This window comes from Octopus sinensis, linkage group LG1, assembly GCF_006345805.1.
Source record: "Octopus sinensis linkage group LG1, ASM634580v1, whole genome shotgun sequence".
In the NCBI taxonomy this organism is placed as follows: domain Eukaryota; kingdom Metazoa; phylum Mollusca; class Cephalopoda; order Octopoda; family Octopodidae; genus Octopus; species Octopus sinensis.
Genome location: NC_042997.1, coordinates 91759539 through 91784538, shown reverse-complemented (window position 1 = coordinate 91784538; position 25000 = coordinate 91759539). Strand labels below are relative to the sequence as shown.

At 37.7% G+C, this 25000-nt stretch overlaps 1 protein-coding gene and 1 pseudogene across 1 annotated transcript in view; both read left to right on the top strand.

The window, feature by feature from the left end:
• Positions 1-25000, top strand: part of LOC115212907 (carboxypeptidase B) — a 96036-nt gene that overhangs the window by 7921 nt on the left and 63115 nt on the right. The window lies entirely within an intron of this gene.
• On the top strand, positions 9266-9360 carry LOC115220692 (annotated as a pseudogene).

Sequence of the window (25000 nt, the reverse complement as noted above, 5' to 3'; positions counted from 1 at the left end):
GAACCCGAAACCACGTGCTTGCAAAGCGAATTCAGTATAATAAAATGGTTAAAACGTTTGTTTCGAAATCTCGGGCTTCCAGGTTCGATCTCACAACGTGGCATCTCGTGCAATTGTTATTTTTTATGACCAGCATTTTACCCATTCCTCATGAGTGAAAATTGGTTAACGAGAAATGTGTGGAAGCTCATCAGACGAGTTATATCTGTTATTCAACGGTGCAGCCTTGTTATGCTTCATTGCGGCGCATAGAAATTACATTAAGAGTACATATGACTGTGGAATACTCAGTCATTTATACACACAACTTCAGTTAACTTAGAAGTTCCCTAACAAAAATCACGAGCCTTCTAAATATCTAGCATTCCCCATACAACCCCATTACCATTTGCCGCTTCGTTGTGGATCCACAACGCATCTAAAGTGATATGCAGTATCAACCCAGAAGCAAGAGTAGCAAATGCTACGGGCCCCATTATTTTTTATGAGTTTTGCACTCAATACGTTCGCACTGTTCTGCCTTCAACTTCTATGAACGACTGAATGTTTAAGCTCGATCCAATATACTTTAATTAAACAAATTACAATAACTGGGCAGATTTATTTCATTTTGTCGGATGTTAATGGACTTCCCATTCTATATCTCTATTTCTATGTATTAAACTAGTCATGCAATAAATGAGGTTTATTATTCTTTTCATATATAAGATCGATTAAACTAATTAGATTATTACTAATATATTGAAGACATTATGCTACACATTCCCATTAAATCAAATTACGATTCAAAAACAAATAAGAAACATTTTATTGTATGCAGTTTCTGCTTTTACCGTATGCCGTTAAACTGAACTATACTAGAAGTAAGCTTAGCACTTTGCATGTCTTGAGTATCTCATGTGATACACAGGATATACGAGGAGATGCCGAAGAGTTCCCGGCTTTGGATTAAAGAAAATACAGGAGGATCAGTTAATCGTAATTTTATTCAATATATTCCCCATCTCAGATTCATACACTTACTACAGTGGTCTTTCAATTTTTCTAAGCCCTGTAAAAGAACTCGGAAGGTTGGGCCTCCAACCAAATCTTTCGCGATACCCTTAAAGCCAAGATTTTTAAGTAGCCCCTCGTATTTCCCTTAAAGGTTCTACCAATCTACCACATTGGTATTAGTTTTCATTTTATCGATCTATAGCAGACAAAAGCTAAAGTTGACCCAGGACCATTTAAAATCAAAACCATAAGGGACCTAACGAAATATTGGTTTCTAATATAGACACAAGAGGCCACAAATTTGACCAAGAGCACGATTCCTCAAATACCTATTGTTTTCCTACTCTAAAAGAAGGGAACAACTCTAAGGGACATGCTTAAAGCAGATCCTAACCCCAGCCATTTTCACTACAGTTAGCCACAATTTGACAAATTCATTGCGGGAGGAGAACCTTTATTTTTCCACTCTCAATTTCCTTTCCATGTCGAACTTGAAAAACTCAATAAAGGATTCACTGAAGAGGACGGTCTCTGCCCTCAATCTTTTCATTATCTTTGACCATTCCATTAGGCAGAGGAACGCTGCCTACCCAGCCTTGTTAAAGGAGAGTGGCGGGGCAATCTTCGCGATGGATTCGGTCGAAATCGGATCCGTCCTTCATGCGACAACAACTGTTCGTATCGACAGTGACAACGACAGCAGCAATTACAACAACGTAGCACCAACTACAAAAACAACACTGGAAGCAACAGCAACAAAAGCAGCAGAAGAACCTTCGTCCTCAAAAAATACCACATGATCGACAATTGTAGCATCTAGCCTTCACAACAATCTGAAGTTGCTGCCCTTCAGGGATCTCTGTTAGGTCGGGGATCCTGTCCAGTACTCAGGTTTTACATGAATCAGGATCTGCAAGCAATTTTACTTTCGAAATCCTTTTGTTTCTGACAGTATTCTCCTGTCCTCCAATACAACAACTTTCAACATATCAGGAGATATGTTTCATAAATCGTGCGCCAATAACTCTCCAGCCCAGGCTAATTGGTATATCAGTAAATAACTGACTTTTGCATAGGACTGGGGAGTACTTCTAGCCCAGGATCTTAGAATGAAAATTCACTCGTACACAACCATGTTAGCTAGCGTGTGCGACTAGCAGGGTTCAGCCTGCTCTGGTCTATTTCTCTTCAATGTTATGCATCTGTATACCGCTACTTCTTATTATCTGTTTGCTTTAGACTTATCTGTGGTATAATGAGTGTAACTTTTCCTTCTCTCCAGTTAATATGTTGTTCTACATCTTCCAGGTACTCGTGTTTAATGTCCAATGGGACTAAATCAAATGCTTTTGCAATACTAGGAAATTTCGCTAAGCATTTTGTTATGGCGTGCTAATGATTCTGTTAGTCTGCCGTCTTTATAATAATCGTTTCTAATTTTGACACAAGGCCAATAATTTTGAGGGGAGCGGTATGCCGAACACATTCCCCCCAGTGAGGCCATGTTAAATATATAAACAACGGGGCCAATCCAGCATGTGCTTCTGGTAGATTCGTTCGAAGAATTTGCGGCATCTTTTTGCTGCCCACAAAAAAGACTGCGCTTGCGAGGTGGATTTGAAATAAAAATTAAAATGTATAAGCAACAAGCACATGCTGAATTGGCCTCGTTGTTTATATATTTAATCTTGGCGTCCTTGTTAATAAAGGCTTCGCCTGGTAAATTATTTTATTTACTAAAATAAGTCAGAAACCATAGTCCAGGAAAGAGATGGTAAATGTTTTTATTTTTCATTCCCTTCGAGAATTTATCCCTAATTAGTGGTTTGGACTTTATCTGTTCTTTCTAGCATAAAGTATTCCTATGATGGAAACCTCTTATTGTGTTTAAATGTACACTGTATTTTATGTGAATAATATATAATCTATTAACTAATTTTTCTATACGCTAGGCCACTAGTAGTAAAACTTTTTAAAATCTTATTATCCTGATATTATTAAATATATATATGTGAATATTTATGTGCGTTTGTGTTTTTCCCCTTGCCATTGCTAATAACGGATGCTGCTGTGTTTATGTCCGCGAAACTTAGCAGTTCGGCATAAAGAGAACGATAGAGTAACTACTAGGCTTACAAAGCTTTGGGTTAGATTTCTTCGACTAAAATACTTTAAGGCGGTGCTACAGCATGGTCGCAATCAAATAACTGAAACAAGTAACAGAAAAAAGAATCTATATTTATATGTTGATATCTAAATGTGTGTGTGTGTGTGTGTAAAAGAAGAATTTATACATACATTTAATCTGTGTGTGTATGTGTATGTGTGTGCGTGCGTGAGAGAGAGAGAGAGAGAGAGAGAGTGAGGGAGAGGGGAGTGTACCTCTGTGTGAGTATTTGTCTGTGTGTGTGTGATCATGCACTATGAAATTACCATTTCAACATATTCAATATGAGAAAGAATAAATTGCAAGAAAAGAGAAAAAAATTTATAAAACTTTAACTCGATGTTCAACAAGAAGCAAGTGTAATTTAATTCCGACTTTTGTTACTGTCTGCCTGTCTATCTATCTATCTATCTATCTATATATATATATATATATATATAATATATATATATATATATATATATATATATAGATAGATAGATAGATAGATATGCATTATATATATATATGTGCAAGTGATATTATGACTGTCTCAGTATGTGCTTGAGTGTATCAGAATATAGGTCTAGTATATACATTATTTACATTATTTACATTTGGCGGATTTACATTATTTACATTTGTCCTCATCTAGTTTGTTGTTAACACAACGTTTCGGCTGATATACCCTCCAGCCTTCATCAGGCGTCTTGGGAAAATTTCGAAACTGGGTTCTCATTCCTAAGGTATTTTTCGATGTTATTATTATTATTATTATTATTATATTATTATTATTATTATTATTACTATTATTCAGGTCACTGTCTCGAATCGAACTCGTAATCTTAGGGTTAGTAGCCCGCGCTCTTAACCACTATTCCATATGCCCACAGGCATAGTGTTTGCGATTCTTATATTCTGTTTTATCACATAGACATTTGCTACCAATGCTATAATTAAATTAATTAATATTGACGTTCTTATTGCAGCATTTTAAGAGAGAAATATTTCGTTTTTAGCTGAGGTGACGCACACCCTGAGAAGCACATATCTATCTATCTGTCTGTCTGTCTGATTGTTTGTCAGGCTGTCTGTATGTATATATATAGACACACAAGTGTCTACATACATACGTAAATATATACACATAGATATATACACATAGATATACACACATAGACACACACACACACACACACACACACACACACACACACATATATATATATATATATATATACATATACATACACACACATATATACGTATATCTATATTCATATATACATACATATATGCATGCATTCATTTATATATATATATATAATTTATGATGTATGTATGTATGTATGTATGTATGTACGTACGTACGTACGTACGTACGTACGTATGTATGTATGTATGTATGTATGTATGTATGTATGTACGTACGTACGTATGTATGTATGTATGTATGTATGTATGTATGTATGTATGTATGCATGTATGTATGTATGTATGTATGTATGTATGTATGTATGTATGTATGTATGTAGCGAGACTGAAATACTTATACAATGTGGTAGATACAATGACACGCAGTTTTGGAATTAAATTTAGAACAAAAATTCATTTATTTCGAAAATTAAATTAGAAGAGAAAAAAAATGCATTAGCAAACAAATGAAAATATTAAATTGATTTTAGCAGGAGAGGGAGGTTAGAAAGCAACTGAAAAATGCGTGACCTGGGTTCATTTTAATCTACAATTACCAGCGTAGTAAATTGTTTTAACTACCAAGAGGATATATGTATCGCAAATTCGCGCCCCAGTGTTGCCGTTTAACCAAACTCTTTTAGTAAGAGGCTAGAAGAGGAGGGTATCCGACTCCCTTGAGGCTGTACATATAATTTTGTACACTAGTTTTACTGTTTCCTACTGTTTACTTACCCAAAAATCTAATATCCCTAACTCTTATTCTTCTAATCCCTTTTATATTGCTCCACTTCTCATAGTTATCTCTTCATATAAGCCTGGTCATTTTCGTGATCTAATAAACAAAGGATAGAGTGGTATTTGCTTTTGTGAAAAAGATTTGTGCTGAATAATTTATTTCCTGAAAAAAAATTTTTTTCTTAAATTTCGTTTGACTGAATTCCTCTGTAAAACATTTTGCTTTCTTTGCCTGTCAATGTCCTAAATGGTGTTCACATAGAAGTACATTGGCACACGCATTAGGAGAGAGGATATTCAAGCGAACTGAGTTGATGACACAGCTTCTACTCATATTTGCTGTTGTTTCACTTCATATATGCCCAAATAAGTATAACTGTGACTGAATGAATGAGATGGACGTGGAACTTCCTGTAGAATAGAGTATACAGTATAGAGAATAGAGTAACCTATAAAGTTGATCCCAAACAAGTCATTTCCAAAGAACCCATACTCCAGAAAATTGGCAAGCACACTTGCCAGTAATCATTTGTAGAATGCAATTAAGGTTCCACCAGTTAAATTTTTCGTCTAGTAGAAGTCTAATATCGTTTGACAATATTCCTGCTAATGCTTAAGCAAGAACTGAGCCCCGTCAGAGACAAAAGTTCTTGACACAAGTTGACCATACCAACACATCTAGGAATCTACATAAGTCGAAGCCCATACATCATTAATTACGACATCACGAGCTCTCCGTGCAGAGCGTATTGGCTGTAGATAGATATTCTGTATAAGTATTTCAGTCTCGCGACATACATATATACATGCATACATACATACATACATACATACATACATACATACATACATACATACATACATACATACATACATACATACATGCAAGAAAGATGTGGCCTGGGGAAAGGCATAACTGTAAAGCAGTAATAAATTACTGAAACAATGTAGGTACTCACCACCACTACCCGACCTTTGAGGGACAGCTCTTTCTCAGTCCATTCTTGGTGTCACCGCCATAATGTAGGACATCTCTGAAATCATGGTGTTGGGTACTATACTAAAAGCATATGATTGGGTAACAGAGGTCTGCATTAACTAAAGCAAGTCTTTGTAGGATAGTAACTCACTATGCTCATAGCTCAATCGCATTTTGTATCCAGCTGGAGGTCTTAAACTAACCAGACTCCAATCAACTTAAGTGGAGCCTTGGTCCCGTGGCAGCTATTGGTCAGCATGAACTTGCTTCTTAAGTTGCCGAGTTACTATCTTACATACACTTGCTTCTGTTACCCAATCATATGAAATAGTGTCGGACATGATTTCAGAGATGTCCTACACTATGACGGTGACACAGTTTATGTATACGGATGAGGTTGTCCTGTGTCCCAATTCGAGTAGAGTGACCTTTAATATATCTGATTTTCAAAGCAATGCTTAAGCAGTAAAATTTACAAGACTAATGAAAAAGGACCGAGCATGCGATTGAAATGGTTCCGATAAAAACAACTAAGCCTAACCATCGAGCAGAAGCCACTAAGCAAAGAAACATCCAGCCTCTTAAAACAGTATCAAAACTGATTTCATCTAAGACAACTGTCAAGTAGTAATGGTTGATTCTGTCAAGAGCTTTAGATTGATATAAACTGAGCCCGCCTCACCCGAACCCCACTAAGCTAGTTTTATTACCAACCCTCTACTTTGTATCGCATGAGGTAGTGATTATACCGAAAAGGTCAGCTTTGAGACACCCTCTTTCTGCGCAACTTATCTAAAGTCTTTAACACCTGCGTTTAGTAGATTTTTGGCTTAGAAATGTTCGATAAAGTTCACGCCCTTCGTCCACAGCGCCATCACTCTTTAGGGCACATAACTGGAAATGCTTCTGGTTTGCTACCAGTTACGGGCACAAAGTTTGTAGGTAGGAAACCACTTAAAGCAAGCAATTTTCAGTTTGCCCGGTTATTTCAGTGCATCTGTAGCTCAGCTATCATTATTGGCTTTTCATAGTTGCTCTTCACTTTTCTGGCAAGAGTTGTGGCAGGCTGTCAAAGTATTGAAGATCACTGTCTTACGACACCCCTTCCCCGAGACAACCGGAAAACAGTGGTTCAAAAATAGTACACATCTATATTGAATCTTACAATATGCGTCACCGGCTCCATCAATGGCGGAATTGTTGCATTTAAATTACTCTTGGCTTGAACAACACAACTGTTGTTTCGAACCACAAATCAAGTACTATTTTCACCACTAAAATGCTAAATACGAAGCCTTTCGTAATTGCTAAATACGATACCTTTCATAAAAGGCTTCTACAAGTTTGATATGAAATGCTATGAAACAAATTGGATGAAGTGTTTATTGAGACTTTTGATTTGTGGTAGTAGTACAATACTTTTCTCACAATGTTATTATTGTAGTGTAAAGCTACAGAAAATTCTGGAAATATGGATATATGGAGAATTAATTAACTTGCTTAAAGGCATAATATAGCACCTGCATAATTTCCTCCTCTTTCTTTGCATTCACTATTCCCCTTTCATATGAGTTATCTCTTTGGTGACAATTTTTCTGGCTATTCGCAAAAACCACCTTTCTTTTATTTATTTGCTTAAGTCATTCGTCTGCGGCTCTGCATTGAAGAGTTTTGTAGAACAAATCGACTCCAGGACATATTTTTTTGTAAAAGTCTGGTCTTTTATCGGTTTCTTTTGCTGAACCGCTAGGTTACGGGAACATAAAGAAGCTAACACCGGTTGTTAAGCGGCGGTGGAACAAACACAAAGACACGCACACACATATATACATACACACGCACATTCAAATACATGCACACATACGCGCATACACACACACACACACATCGTTTTGGGATTTGGTTTGCAAGATTCTTTATATGAGTTCGTGTGTTGAAGCATATTCTGTTGTGTCTGGGGAAAGTCATTTTCTTTTTGTGCCTAATTTAACACACTCACCGGTAAAATTTCCACTTATTTCTTATTTTTATTTTCCTAAAATTTCGTTGCGTCTTGCAACCTTTTCAATAGTATTGACTATACCCGTATTTTAATTAATTAAAATACCCGTATTTTAATTAAGTTAAATTAATGTACCTCATCTTGAAAAATGGCAAAATTTTTGTCGGTTGGCATCTGTAACAAATCAAACAGGTAAGATGCATTAAGAATTTCAATTTTAGCGTTTATCCATAATCTTGTTGCTTTTACACCTGTTAATTAAATTTATCTGCCTATAAAAGTCAAATTTACTCAGCAGGATCAGCTAAAATTACATAACTATAAACCAGTGGTATATAAAGCACCCACTGACAAAATTTCAAATCTGTATTTAAAAATTTACAAAGTTACAAGCAAATACTGTGGACACTCTTCTTGAACTTGAATAATTCAAAATAACGGGAATTAGCGTAGGAGTGGCTGTGTGGTAAGTGCTAACGAACCACATGGTTCCGGGTTCAGTCCCACAGCGTGGCACCTTGGGCAAGTGTCTACTACTATAGCCTCGGGCCGACCAAAGCTTTGTGAGTGGATTTGGTAGACGGAAACTGAAAGAAGTGTCGTATATATGTATATATATATATATGTGTGTATGTGTGTGTTTATGTTTGTGTGTCTGTTTTTGTCCCCCCAACATCACTTGACAACCGATGCTGGTGTGTTTACGTCCCTGTAACTCAGCGGTTCGGCAAAAGAGACCAATATTTGATCATCATAAACAAATCAACTGTATGATTGTTCAACAAGAAATTGCAGAATCCTCATACGACATCTAACGATGAATAAGTCCATGATATATACTATATATATATATATATATAATATAATATATATATATTTATATATATACGCGTGCGGACGGGCTTCCACACACTTCCATCGTCAAAATTCACTCACAAGGTATTGAACGGTCCTGGGGTTATAGTAGAAGATAGTTACCCAAGGTGCAGAGTAGTAAGACTGAACGGGAAACCATGTGGTTGCGAAGTGAATTTATAAGTCACTCGGCCACATCTGATCTAATGAGGAACGGTCGACCCCAACCGAATACCGCTTTAGGCCTCTCTGGTGAAGCAAGGTGAGAGTGAAAACGTACGGCAAAATTTATGCTTCCTTTCGAAATGTTATGATTGTTTGAAAACACTATCTTAAATGAAAGATATGAACGATTGTACTTGCTTCAGCAGTGTATGCACTAAAATGTAGAAGGAAACAGAGAAGATTAACAAGGATGACACGCAAATTCGTAAACCGTTCCATATTTTTTTCAAGGCGGTGTCCCAGCATGGCCGCAGACTAATGACTGACACAAGTAAAAAATAAAAGATAACAGATAAAAGACTGTATTGCATTGTCGAGGTATATGGATCAGGGAAAATGGTGATAGAAAATTCGGAGTTATAAGTGAGCAGTGAACTGCTAAAAGGTTCTTAGCGGTGCAGAACCATGGAGAGAAGTGTAGAGGCCATAGTAAATATGACAGAAACATCATAGGGAAATTATATAAGTAAATATAAACAATCTTAGTCTGTAGATAAACAGAAATTACAGAAATTTTGTAGCAACTGGCGTTTATTTATTTGACATTCAGATTTGGGTGTGACATAAGATAAACTCTATATATCCAGTATTTTATTAGAATACATGAATAGTTGCAAATTTGAGTAATGTAACCGTTTTTCTATTTTTCTAGATTTCTATTTTTCTATTTTTCTAGATTTTGTACTCTTGCTGTAAAATGTCCCTAAACACTTTCTCTCTGTCTCTCTCTCTTTCTCTCTCCCTCTCTCTATCTCACTCTTTCTCTCACTCTCTCTCTCTCTCTCTCTCTCTCTCTCTAATCTATCTATCTATAATATAATAAATATATAATGATATATATATATATATATATATATAGGATGAAGTTTTTTTACAGAAAAAATTTCATCAAAAAGTGGCAGCGTATTTCGTAGCAGGTATATAATATTTGGAAACTGACGATTTAAAAGTCTGTTATCAGCATATTGACATAGAAATTAATTTTCTTTTGCCCTTGTTTATAAGTTGTTTTTATATATATATATATGTATATTATATATATATATATATATATATATATATATATATATATATAATATATATATATATATTATATATTAGACAAAAAGGGATAACAAAGCCAGAGTGTGAAGAGTTTTCAGAACATTTATAAGGAAGAGATATAGATATAGTCTTACAGCTGTTTCTGGGATATTATGGATATCCCTTCATCAGAGACGAAGTGTGATGGTTAAATAGAGGTAAATGTTTGAGTTAGAAATAAGGAATTATTGTGGAGGAGAAGATAGGCAATATAGAGTGAAATAAGAGAATAGAAGTAGAAATAAAATATAAAACATTGTAGTTGCAGATCCATTATTCAAGTGGTGTATAGAAGTGGTAAAAAAGTTTCCTGTACATAGTATGTAAGTTCCAATAGTAGTTCATGTTTAGTCATTTCTAAGTATGGAGCTGTGGATTCTGTGCTGCTCATTCGAAGGGGTTTTGTGGTGTGAATGAAAATTTGAAACTGTATTGATAGTATTTGTGGATAGACGGGGGGGGGGTGTGATTAGAATGAGAAGATAGGTCAAAATGAAGACAGGAAGAGAAAATGAAAGGAAGAAAGAGAGAAAAAGAAAGAGGAAAAAATAATAATAAAAAGAGAGAGAACAGAACAGAGAGAAGAAAAAGTGAAAAGAGTGAAAAAAAGAAAAGAAAAAGTGAAGAAAGGGTGAAAGAAGTGAGAAAAGGAGTGTTAGTGGGTGGTCTAAATAATGTGAGGGGAGGGGTGATAGGTAGAGATGAGAAGGTAAGGAGTGAATAAGTGTGAGATATATGAGTAGTAGTGATACGATAGGGCTGTATTAAGGAATGGGAAGAGAAAAGGCATGGGTGCGGTGATACCAAAATGAGTTGTAGTTCTAGTAGTAAAATTTAAAGTGGAGGGAAGAAAAAGGATGTCAGATTTCTATAAATGGAGGTATGTGATAGGTTAGTGTGATAGGTAGAAATCAGAGAAAACGAAAGAAGGTATAATGACATACGTACGCGCGCACACACACGCGCATATACATGTGCGCATATGTATACATACATATACACACACATAAATACACGCATATACATACACACATGTATACATGTGCATGCTCACGCTATCCATAAATGTATTCATACACACATATGCGTGTGCATACAGGACATACATACGCGCGGGCGCACACGCGCTACATACAGTCACACGCACGCGCGCATACAGGTACTTATGTATGCATATATACACATACACACATATATTTGTATATACATATCACGTATATATACACACACATACATGTATATATGTATGTATATATATATATATACATACATACATACATACATACATACATACATACATACATACATACATATACCCACATACATATGCATACATAAAAATACATGCACATACATTTACACACACATGTATCCACTTGTATGTCCATATGTGTAATATTAAATGACTGAGATCCTTAAAGATAAGGGAGTTAAAAAATTAAAGGTTGAAAACTAAAATGGAGATAAAGGAAAGTTAAGTAGGGTTGTTGGGGATTACCTAAGGGATGTTGTGGATATCTGCTGTGTGGTTATTTAGGTTGCATTTAGATTTATGGTAAAATTTGAAGGTATGAAAAAAGCGGTGGTTGCATGTACTTAGGGCCTCATTATATTTATTTAGTAATGTCGAGGAGTAATGTTTTAATATGTGGAATGCCTCTTTTAGGCATAACTTACAAGCTAAGCGTTGACCTTGGTATGGAAGCCCTGAATCTATTATGGACCATGACAAAATGTAGTGAATATTTCTATTTTTGAGATGATATATGTGACTGGCGACTGTTGTGAATTTACTGTTTCTTCTATCTAAAAGAATTGAGATGAGCGGCATATAAAACTGTGAAAACCAGTATAACTGGAACACAATCATGGATTTACAATATAGAATGGTAATGAACCTCGAACCTTTCACAAGAGTTCGCAGACCTCTTTACTATTGTAAACAATATTGTTAGACTGGTGTATGAACAGTGGTAAGAACTAGTGTACGAATATATATCTAATACGCTATACGTATTTCTATTTACATTTATTCTACTTCATATATCCCACTATTACCTTTATATTTAATTTACTGAAAGGCATTATGCATTCAACTTTATCCTATTTACACTGCATGCATGCATTTCTTGATTTAAGTAGAACAAAAAGAGAAATATTTGAAAACACAGACTGCTTTCAAGTTTTGGCACAAGGCCAGCAATTTCGCCGCCTTACGGCTCACACACTATAGTATATTAACGAATGACAATAGGGTAGGAGTTACACAACCATTTCCATTACTTTACAGCTGTTTCTACTATAATGAAATGTGCACCCAGAGTTGAGTGATAGTGCGACGTCTTATAGCTTCCTCAGAGCTAAATGAAGAGGTAACATTTGAGTGAAACAACAACTGGTTATTGTGATACTGCTATGGCAAAAGCTGAAATATAAATAGATAGATAGATAGATAGATAGATAGATAGATAGATAGATAGATAGATAGATAGATAGATGATAGATAGATAGATAGATAGATAGATAGATATCGTCTCTTACTCGTTCTCAGTTCTGTAACAGAGGTTTAGTTTGAACAAACGTTCACTTAGTCCAGATAATTTCAAGCAAAAGATCTAACTTTGAACGCTTCCAAGTATATTTTACTTCTGAAATTGTGCTTACTCCTTTTGATCTGTAGCAGTTGAAAAATGTGGTAAACGTCAAGATTATAACTTCGGTAACTGCTCTTGTTTAGAATGCTTAAAACAGAACGTTTAAAGGAGAACGTCATTAGAACTTTTCTGACAAAATCTCAAACATTGGTAACGCTCGAAAAGAGATAGATATACGTTAGTATAACATTTCTTGATAAACAGGTTGAAGCATTGGAAGCCGGTTGGCAATAACTGGACTGCGAATATTTTTAGCGTTAATTCTTAGCAGCATTTAAAATGACTACATATGTAAAGTAAATTCGCTTGGCTTTACCGATGAATATCATTGTTTATTCTTAATTTTTCTTCTTCAGAAAGAAAGCGAGCAAGAGGGGAAAGAGAAAGGATGAGAGGGGGAGGGAGAGAGAGAGAAATATGAAAGCTTTGTCAACACAATATAGCAAACTCAAAAACGAGAAATATGATGTATAAATATTTATACTGTGACTACTGGTGGTTGATCAACCTATATATTTCTTAAATACAGATATTTACAATTCTGAGCAGAGTGGAAATTGTATTAAAACAATATAAGCGATTTAGCTTAAGCCCAAACCCAGAAACTAAGTAACGGAGCCGGCTTTTTAAGAGCGAATTTCTCAGCTACAGTATTCGTCTTACTAATATCATAATTTGAACTGAAGGCGACCTCTTCTCTGTTTAAAGATACACTATTCTCCAACTGACAATTATCATTCCCAACTCCAATATTACTGAAATTTTTTGCCTTTCTCTCTCTCTCTCTCTCTCTCTCTCTCTCTCTCTCTCTCCCGCCCCCGCCTTCTCTCGCTTCCTCGCTCACTCTCTGATTCATTCCTTTCCCTTTATTGATAAACAAGAGACGAAGATAGAATAGGGCTTGCATCCATTTGTCTTTGTTTTTCATCATAGTGTTGGACAAGATTAAAAGCTGAAAACTATTTTAAATTAATTAAATTAAACAATTAATTTTAATTAAAATAGTGTGTTATAAAACAAGGCAATTTTGATGATCCTTTTCAATTCTCAGTCTCGTCTCCCGTGAGAAACGTTGCACTTAAGTACAACGGTGATGAATATTGTACTTTAGTGTAGCATTTCTGCTGATGTTACTGATGATGATGATGATGATGAAGAAGAAGAAGAAGAAGAAGAAGAAGAAGAAGAAGAAGAAGAAGAAGAAGAAGAAGAAGAAGAAGAAGAAGAAGAAGAGAAGAAGAAGAAGAAGAAGAAGAAGAAGAGAGAAGGAGGAGGAGGAGGTGGTAGTGACTGTGGATAGGAAGAGGATGAAAAGGAAGTGGAAAGGAAGGGAAGGAAATGAAGAGACGGGGAGAAGGAGTAAGGAGGAACGTAGAAAGAGTATTATGAAAATAAGAGCGAAAACTAACAATAATATTACTGGAAAACCCAACTCTTATTCATTTTTATGACCAACTCTGTAGATACTATATACGTGTATCATGTGTTGACCACATGTTGAAGTGTTAGACGAGACCTATTTGCCTTTTAAATAGAAGTCCAACAAAATAAACAAACAGGAGAAAGACGAACAGCCCTCGCCAGTTCCATTTCTAATTGCAAATGGTGTAATTATTATATATCCATTGTTTCATAGTCTTAAAGGGTCAAATGGAAGAATAAAAGATATGGAGAATAATCATTGGAGAATAGATATGTATGAGTGTATTTGACTGCGCATGTATATGTATGTATGTATGTATGTATGTATGTATGTATGTATGTATGTATGTATGTATGTATGTATGCATGTATGTTTCTATACGCATGCCCCTGCGTTTCGGAATTTCCGAGTTCCCGTCACAATGGAAATGCTTTCGAAAAAAACCCAAAAAACAACAGCAACAGTAATAATCCTTTCTACTGGAAGCACAAGGTCTCAAATTTGGGAGAAGGGATTAAGTCTATTACATCGGCCCCATTGCGTAACTGGTATTTAATTTATCGACCCCGAAAAGATGAAAGGCAAAGTCGACCTTGGCGGAATTTGAACTTAGAACGTAGCGGCAAACGAAATACCTATTTCTTTACTACCCACAAGGGGCTAAACACAGAGAGGACAAACAAGGACAGACAAACGGATTAAGTCGATTATATCGACCCCAGTGCGTAACTGTTACTTATTTAATCGACCTCGAAAGGATGAAAGGCAAAGTAGACCTCGGCGGAATTTGAACTCGGAACGTAAGGGCAGACGAAATACCGCCAAGCATTTCGCCCGGCGTGCTAACGATTCTTTCTACTAAAGGCATAAGGCCTGAAATTTTTTTAGAGGTGGGGAGACCAGTCGATTAGATCGATCTCTGTATGTAACTGGTACTTATTTATCGACCCCGAAAGGATGATAGGCAAAGTCGACCTCGGCAGAATTTGAACTCAGAACGTAGCGACAGGTGAAATACCGCTGAGCATTTCGTCCAGCGTGCTAACGATTCTGCCAACTCGCCGCCTTACACAGCAACAACAATAATAATAATCTTTTTTACTGTGGCACAAAACCTAAAATTTGGAGGAAGAGATAGTCGATTACATCGTCCCCAGTGTTTCACTGGTACTTAATTTATCGAGCCCGAAAGAATGAAAAGCAAAGTCGACCCCGGCGGAATTTGAACTCAGTATGTGACGGAACGCTGGACCGCCAGAATGTTAGCTATTCGCAGCTAAGAATGGACTGCAGCAACCTGAAATGAAATCGTTTGTTCGCAATATATATATATATATATATATATATATATATATATATATATATATATATTCATTTATGTACACTGATTTGTTCTGCTTTTATATCTAACCCTACAGTCTCTTATGTGGTGGTTTAATAAAGTATGTGATTGAGTATTATCTGGTAATTGATATTTGATTTAGATGCATTTCTCCATTTTCTTATCTTATATATATATATATATATATATATATATATGTTTGTATTATGTATGTATCTATACTATGTATACATGTGTATAATATATGTATATACATACATACATATACATATATATATGTATGTATGCGTGTGTAATCTTTTATTCTATTACTTGTTTCAGTTATTTAACTGCAGGTATGCTGGAGCACCGCCTTTAGTCGAACAAATCGACCCCATGACTTATTCTTTGTAAGTCTAGTACTTATTCTATTGCTCTTTTTTGTCGAACCGCTAAGTTACAGAGTCGTAAACACATCAATATCTGTTGTCAAGCGATGGTGGGGGGACAAACACAAACACACAAATACATGCATGCATGCACACACACACACACACACACACGCACGTACAGAAGCACGCGCACACACACACACACACACACACACACGCACGTACAGAAGCACGCACACACACACACACACACACACACACACACACATACATATATATGCATATATGGATACAGGACGTCACCAGCTGTGTAAACATGAAGTACGAAAACAAACGAGTTAAATACGCAAACAACGAGAGAGAAAAATGGGAAACAAGACAAGTAACACAAATAACGACCCTTCATCAGTTGTCGGCAGTCTATTTCTCCTCATTTCGAAATTCAACGACAATATGAGCCTTCGAAGACAGTTGCTTCCATAAATTCCAAAATAAAATTTTGGATTTATGGAGGGTCAAAGTTGGGAACAAAAACAGGAGAGTAGAGACATACAAGGAAACCGAACGAAAACAAATAAATATACAGGACGAGTTTCTTTCAGTTTCCGTCTACTAAATCCACTCACAAGGCTTTGGTTGACCCGAGGCTATAGAAGACACTTGCCCAAGGCTCCACGCAGTGGGACTGAACCTGGAACATATGATTAGGAAGTAAACTTCTTACCACACAGCCACTCCTGCGCCTATTTATGGACGTTTATGTTACCGTCAGACGCTTTCTTATCAGTTTCCTCATAGGAAATGCATGGGGTAACAACTGTGACGTTGTTGTCCACAAAATGTAAAATAAACACAAACAAAGCATTAACAAATTACCAATAATAGCATTCTTTAATCTTTTATCTCTTACTTGTTTGAGTCATTAGACTGCGGTCGTGCTGGGGCACCGTCTGGAAGAATTTTTTTAATTGAATGAATCGACCCGAGTACTTATATATATATTTTTTTAAAGTTTGGTACTTATTCTATCGGTCTCTTTTGCCGAACTGCCAAATTACAGGGACATAAACACACCAGCACTAGTTGTCAAACAGTGATGTGTGGGAGGGACAAACATGGACACAAAACACACACACACACACACACACACACAACACACACATACACAGCACGCGCGCGCACACACATACACACACACTCACGACAGAATTCTTCCTGTTCCGTCTAATAAATCCACTCACAAGGCTTTGGTCGGCCCGAGGTTATAGTAGAAGACATTTGCCTAAGGTGCCGCGCTGTAGGACTGAACTCGGAACCATGTGGTTGGGAAACAAATTTCTTACCACACAGCCACGCCTACGCCTATGATTAGTAATTTTGCTAGAATTAGAACCGATTTATACATTTGGAAAAGTAACAATGGTGGCCATTGATATTGTTCGCAAAATAGTTACGGTTGTAATTTTGCAAGAACTGAAATGTTTTCCAGGCGTAGCTGCGTGGTAAGAAATTTGTATCCCAGCCACATGGTTCTGGGTTCAGTCCCACTGCGCGTCAGCTTTGATATGTGCCTTCTACTATAGCCCCCGGCCGACCAAAACCTTGTGGGTGGATACGGTAGGAGGAAACTAAAAGAAGACCGTCGAACACACATATACACTCACTTGTGTGTATGTGTGTGTGTGTGTGTGTGTGTGTGTCTTTTTGTTCTTATTTGTTCTCCAAAACCGCTTGACAACCGGTGTTGCTTTTTACGCCCCCGTAAGCTAACGGTCCAGCAAAAGAACCCGATAGAATAAGTACCAGATTTAAAAACAAAAGTACTGGAATCGATTCATTCGATTAGAATCCTTCAAGGTGGTGCCCCAGCATGGCCGCAGTCGAATGAGTGAAACAAATAAAAGGATAAAAGATAAACTATATTTTACCGGAAATATTTGTATTAGATAAAGTGGTGATATAATTTTATGGACATCTCAAATAGCCGTGTCAATAGTATCTCATAAATACTATTGACATAGTAAACGGTACAAATAGTATCGTTTGCTGAATTTGCTAAAATCAGACTAGATGAAGATTGTAGCAATCTCTGTACGTTTTTAGTATTGTAAACACACGCTATAATTACTGTAAGAGGATACATGCAGCATGTTCCAGACAAGAAACATTATTAACAATTATACATGATAATTGTTGGAAATTATTAGTTATCTCCTTTGACCAATGACAGCCGTTTCTTGATGCGTGGATGGATTTCAAGTTGGCATGTCAATCAATCAAAATTATAACCTACAGGAGACGTCGGTGTACAATATGAAACGCAACTATTTCCCTCCATCTCACCCGGTCATCAGCCAACTTCATACTTTCTAGCATTAATACTTCAAGAATCTGGGTTGTCCTTCAACAGAGAAAACAGCAGTCAGTCATCTTAAAAGAATAAAGGACAATTTTTAACACATGAATTAGGAAACTATCTTCGCGAGTTCTTATGACGAGGTGGTGTTAGCAGCAGTTATATATAACGACCCAGCGTTGAAAAACACTTTCCACCTGGTCACTAGTTACATCAGTGATTCCCAAGGTGGGGCGTACGCCCCACTGGTGGGGCCTGAGAAAATTCAGGTGGGGCGCGGGGCATAGACGTGGGCTGTGAAAACATTTGTAAATGTGAGTGGACATGGGAAAAGGTGGGGCGTAAAAACTTTTGCTATGAAAAAGTGGGGCGCCGGGAAAAAAGGTTGGGAAACACTGAGTTACATGAAGCTCACCAACACAAACAACCTACACCTTCTCGGAGTCACTGCCCTTGCTGATATCGGACGGGAAATGGCCAGTTGAACTGGCGTGATGACAACGGCTACTGGCGAGGAACACCACCTCCTCCTCTATGGATGTCAATCCTCGGCCCAAAAATTGAAGTCACGAAGAAGCTTCCTCAGCCATATCCGGCCCCTAATATCGTCACGAGAAGAAACTAGACTCCACCTCCGAGTGGAAAGCTTGAGACCGACCCTCACCTTCGATTGACCTGGGAATCCATCCACCCTTTTCCTTCCTGTTGGCAGCCTCTGTCTTTGCTCTGAAGCATCATGAATTCAGGGAAGACAACTGCCTGAGAAGAACGGAATGATCATGAGTTGCTTTGGTCAGATGGGGCTACAAGACCGACCAACCATCTGTGAATGTAAAGAAGCAAAGTATGCTATGGAGCACTGCTTTGTCTGCCTTATACTACTCAGCCTTTGCAGTAATGAAACAATTAAAACTTTGTCAGTTTTTTAAAATCTGGAAATTTTTATAGACATCAAGCAAAAATACATTTAGGTTTCTATAAACAAACCCTTTCACTTATAACTTATATTTTTATTGCTGGTTATTTATAAACATCTTGGAACAGAGGTGATATTGTAAGGGCTGAAATTTATTGCAAAGGCATGTTGTAAGATGTCAAAGATGAAAAGTGCATGAAGTTTTAAGGAAATATTTATTTTTACCGTTACATCGTATATACCTTGCCTCGACGGGCAGGTGAAAAATCCTAGAGCATGCGAAGTAAAAAAGTTAATTTCGGCTTCTATGTTCTTATCGTAGTAGTATGTTCTTATTGTAGTAGTAAACCATAGAGAGAGATATGGTAATGTGCAGAAAATAGAAAGTGAGTTAGTGAAAGTGAGAGAGTGTGGGACATTGGTTCGCATAGTCACTGACTGTAAACTTCCCTTCTTTTTCCCTCTGGCCGTTTGTCTGCCTGCTTGCGGCCATAATTCTCGTGGTCGGTTCACTAACTGGTGTTAGCTCTCTCCCAACTCATGAGTTGTCACTGAGTTGTCATCAAGTGACTAACTGATTTTTGCTTGGGGTTCTTGTTTTTATAACTATCCAGAAGGATAGATATATTGTTGAGAACAATAGATTTCGTTGGTGGTGCTTATTACCTCCATTCTAGCTTTTGGTGGTTTATAAGAGGTTAGAAGGGTCAAGTGGTAAAGACATTATTTCGGCCTAGCTAAAACTGCTGTCACAGAAAAAAAAAACATTGTTCCACCGCGGGAAAAGTTCTGTTGAAGTGTTAATTTAAATTTGGCTATGGTGGATCGAATCCACTTGATGCCTGCAAGATTCACTACAATATGAAGTTTTTTTTTTTTTGATTAACACAAAAACCTTATGATAAGACACACTACATATTTGTGTTTGTTTTGGGTGTTTTCTATCGCGTTGGAGTTGTAGAATGGAGTATAACATCAAGTTAGTTTAGTGATGCAACGAAGAAGTTCAATACTGTTTGTTTTCTTCATAACAATAAATTACCATGTAAGTTAATGCCATTAGGGATACACACACACACACACACACACACACACACACACACACACACACACACACACACACACACACACACACACGCACACACACAGACAGACAGACAGATAGATAGATAGATAGATAGATAGATAGATAGAGATATAATTTAACATATCAACGTGATGTAGTAGTGTGCATGACATAATATCGATATGATGTAAAAACAAGAAATAAGATGCCAAGGACATTTGGTTTGTCATCTCGAACAGCCAAACCTCTCTTTTGACTTCTTCCTCTTAAGGAATCATATTTTATTAGAGTAGGGTGAATCATAAACATTCTCGTCATCTTTCCTCTATATTATCGAAACATACGACGACCGGAACATCTGCTTTCTTTCTCATTCCTTTTATCTCCCCCCTCTCTGTGCGTGTGGGCTTGTGTGTTCGTGTGTGTATGTGTGCATGTGCGTGTGCGTGTGTGTGCGTATGCAAATACATACATAAATACATACATACATACATACATACATACATACATACATACATACATACATGCATACATGCATACATGCATACATACATACATACATACATACATACATACATACATACTCCAGGCTCTGAACCATATTGGGAAATTAGTTATCTGAAACGTTTACTAAGAAAAAAAAACATATGATCAACGGTTCTTAAACTACGATCATATCGTCTTTGTTTAACGTATCTTGTATCATGTACTACATTATCCTGGGTACAAATGTCTTCCTTCGGTTGAAAAGTTCATAGGCTGACCAAGATATTCTCATGGAATGTGACCAAATGGGATTTATTTTTCAACACAGTCTCCCATGCGGTACACACGGTGCTTTGAATGAATATATTGGTGAAGAAGTTTTCATTTTGTTCGTCAAAAAAGTCATCAATAGTAGATATGACGGCGTCATCATTATGATACTATTTCCCAACTAAGTGCTTTTTCCTGTTTGCGGGGGGCAGATGATAGATGCGGCAAAATCAGGAGAATAAGGAGGCTGACCAACCAGTTCAAAGTCACAGTCACACATGGCAACCACTGAATCCAAGAACTTGTGTGCTGGAGTATTGTCCTGGTGAAACAAGACATCTTTCGTCAGTTTTCCTTTGTGTTTGGTCTTGATAGCCTTTCATAATTGCCTCAGCAAGTTGGTATGGTACTCTCCATTGACGGTGTGGCTCTTTTGAAGGTAAACACAATGTCTTTTGCATCCCCAAAGAGGCCATCACCTTCCATACAGATGAAACTACCCTGACCTCCTTTGGCGAAGTGAGGAGGGGTTTTCCACTGCTTGGATTGTCCCATTGTCTCTGGATCAAAGTGATGAATCCAGTACTCATCCAGGGTTAGGAAACGTTCAGGAAAACCAGCTGGATCTGCCTCAAACAATGTCAGATTTTCCTGTGATATGATAAGCCTGGTGCGCTTTTGATCTACTGTCAGAAGACGTTGCACCCATTGAACAGAAACCTTCGTCATACCAAGTTCATTGAGCAGAATATTCTCAACTCTCTCACGGGATATGCTAATAGCATTGGCTATTTGATTTATAGCCAATCGCCTGTCATCCATCTGCCTGTGGTGAACACGATCAATATTTTCTTCGGTGGTGGCAGTTGCAGGACGTCCAGACGTTGGGCCATCTTTACGACTCTCCCCTTCTCTCCTAAATTTAGCTGCCCACTTTTGCACTGTTGATAAAGCTGTAGCATTATCCCCTAATGTAACAACCATGTTAGCATGAATGCTCTTGTGGGCTGAACCATTTTTCTGCAGGTAATTAATAACGCGACGATGCCAATTTTTGTCGATTTTCAAGAGAAGTCGCTATTAGTTACATTTGAAGTCTTCTTTGAACAGTCAGATGTCAATTTACCTGGAAAGAAAGAGTGCACTCACATTACCATGATAGAAATGGTAATTAGTGAAGCATTGATAGAAAGAAGGAAGAAAATATTTAGACGGGGTTAAATCCTGTAGTAATCTCTGATAAAACAGGATTTTCAGACAATTTTCAAAAAGTTTGTTATTCTATATTTCTCTTATGATATTATTGCACAAAGGCGGCAAGCTGGCAGAACCGCTACCATGCCGGAAAAATGTTTAGCGGCATTTCGTCCGTCTTTACGTTCTGAGTTCAAATTGCACTGTGATTGACTGTACCTTTCATCCCTTTCGGGGTCAATAATTTAAGTACCAATCAAGTACTGGTTTTGATGGAATCGACATACACCTTCTCTCAAAAACCGATAGCTTGTGCCAGAATTTGAAATACTCATGTTACCTTGGCACTGAACCTAACATCGTCTGTTATAAATGGCCAAAGAACAGAGGCAGGGAATACCAATACTATGCTTAATATATTTGTTATCGATCTATAAAGGTCCGAGGTGAAGAACGGGTTGCAGCATGTCACGTCTCAGATAAGGGATTTACTTCCCTCGTATGGGAAGAGGGATATTCCGTCGGGGCGCTTACCATCTCCGCAGTGAAGATCCACTGGCTCCAGTTGTGACTGGAAGCCGGCTGCGTCAAGATCCCTGCTGATGATGTCGTTCAGAGTGGCGTTTCGGTGAAACAGCCCGCGCTATGGCAGCATGATAACGGATGCAGGCCGAATTCGTCAGCTACAGCTCCACAACGGAATTTACGTGACTCATAAACCGGAGAACGCGGCGCTGGACCACTCTGATACGAGTACACTCATTATTAAGAAGGGTACCAGTTGATGAGGAGGGTACCGAATTGAATCACTCACTGTTGTTTGGCTGCAAAGTGAAACGGAAGTAGGCAAGACGCTGCTAGTTCAAGGAAGCCTCAATCTATCTGAAGGTATATCTGCATTTGACGTCGTCCCAGTTATACATAGGACATTTGTATTCTGGGGGATGGTGAGGCCTTTGACGGTCCAGCGGTCAGAGCTGGTTTCTGTTCCCGAGTACATCAGGTTCAGCCGTCCCCCAGAGGATCCTACTCTGAGTGTGCGACTGGAGGAGAGTGAGGAAAGATAGACATGCAGCGTCAGGTCTGAATTTCACGAGTAGTTTCGTCTGTTGCTAGTCAATGCTGTCAAATCTTGCATTGCAGATCAGTTCAGCATTGCGCCAGATAATGGCATTGATTTCGCCGAGGCGATCTGTGAGAAGGTATCAAGACGTATTGCGTAGCAAGAAAAGGAGCTAAGGCAGAGCTAGGCAGTTCTCCAAGAGGAAGAACATCGGCTGCGCATCAATGAGGTGCAATCTCTCCGACATCCTTGACAGGTCTTCAAGCTTGGTCCCCAGGCACACTCCTATGGCTTTCGGGAAGACTGGAGTGTCATGAACGAAGTAGACGTCCCTCGGCGTCAGCCGAACACCCGCCAAGACGAGCTGAATGCTAGATATGCCGTCCCAAAATTCAGTCCCACCTTGGCTCACATTTATTACCTTTGACTTGAACGGAATAAGCTCAAGTTCAAGGAGATTTTGGACTGGGATGACTTGCTGAAACTCCTCAAGTACAGACACAACCGAGCCTCCAGGATCACGTCATCCAGGTACCAGACGCTGGTGGACGAGCGGACTGAGTGGAGCGTAATGCAGAACAGAGAAAGATAAATAAGTACGGGAGTTTGATCGGCCGCTATTTGTTCGTTCCAGTCGCCGTCGAGATGTTCTCGTTCTGGTTGCCTCTGATTTCCCCCGTAAAATCGGAATTACAACGGTCCGTTTGAGAAATGAAACCCGCGAGGTGGAGTGTTGTTGGCCATTCTCTGCGGCAACGCCTTTGCTATTATGTCAGTGGGACGCGGTTGAGCATATCGTTTGGATTGAGGTGTACAGCCTGTTACTCTTCCCCCTATTGATTCAAGCTATGAATTAATGCTATAAAGAAGATTGTGGATTAAGAAAGCCACCCTAAACGGTGGCTCTAAAATATTTTTAATTTGTAGTAATTTATAGAGAACTGACTGAGTAAATAAGGTACTTATAAAGGAGTTCGTTATTGCTTGCATGTTTTTGACTGTGAGAAAATACCTAATTCATGTACTTTCATTTTTGTGTAAGTTTAATGACAATTTCCTTTTTAAGTCTTTCAAGACTGATACATGTGAACAACTCAGTGAGGATGATACTGCTGTAGTTTTGTTTGAAAAAAAAAAGAAAAAAACTTCGGATGGGAGTAGATTCAAGAGACAGAATGAATGATATCGCTGTTGATTAAATTCAAAACAGATGTTGACATGGAGAGTAAAAAGTGGACGAAGGGATTAGCAGACTTTAAGAGGCTATCCAATAACAGTGATGCTATGAAGCAAAACATATTCATCATGTGGTTTGATGTAGATTGGTACTTAATTGGGACACTCAGATTAATAGAATTGTCATAGAGGTAGCAGAAGATGCATCTTATCGGGGAGCCTATGATTGACAATTACAAGTGATTACGCTTGGTTCTCAGTTTCCTGAATATTTAAGCAGTTCTATGGTTTAAGTTGTATTTCTACTTAGTAACTATTCAGAACTGATAATTTTTCATGTTACTGAAAATCAAACCTAACTTTTTATGTTGCAACTTTCGCTGATAGATATATTTGTGAAAGTAATGAAAGGTCGTCAGGAAATAGGACGACTGGAATTTGGAAGAAGTGTGAACATTTTAGCTA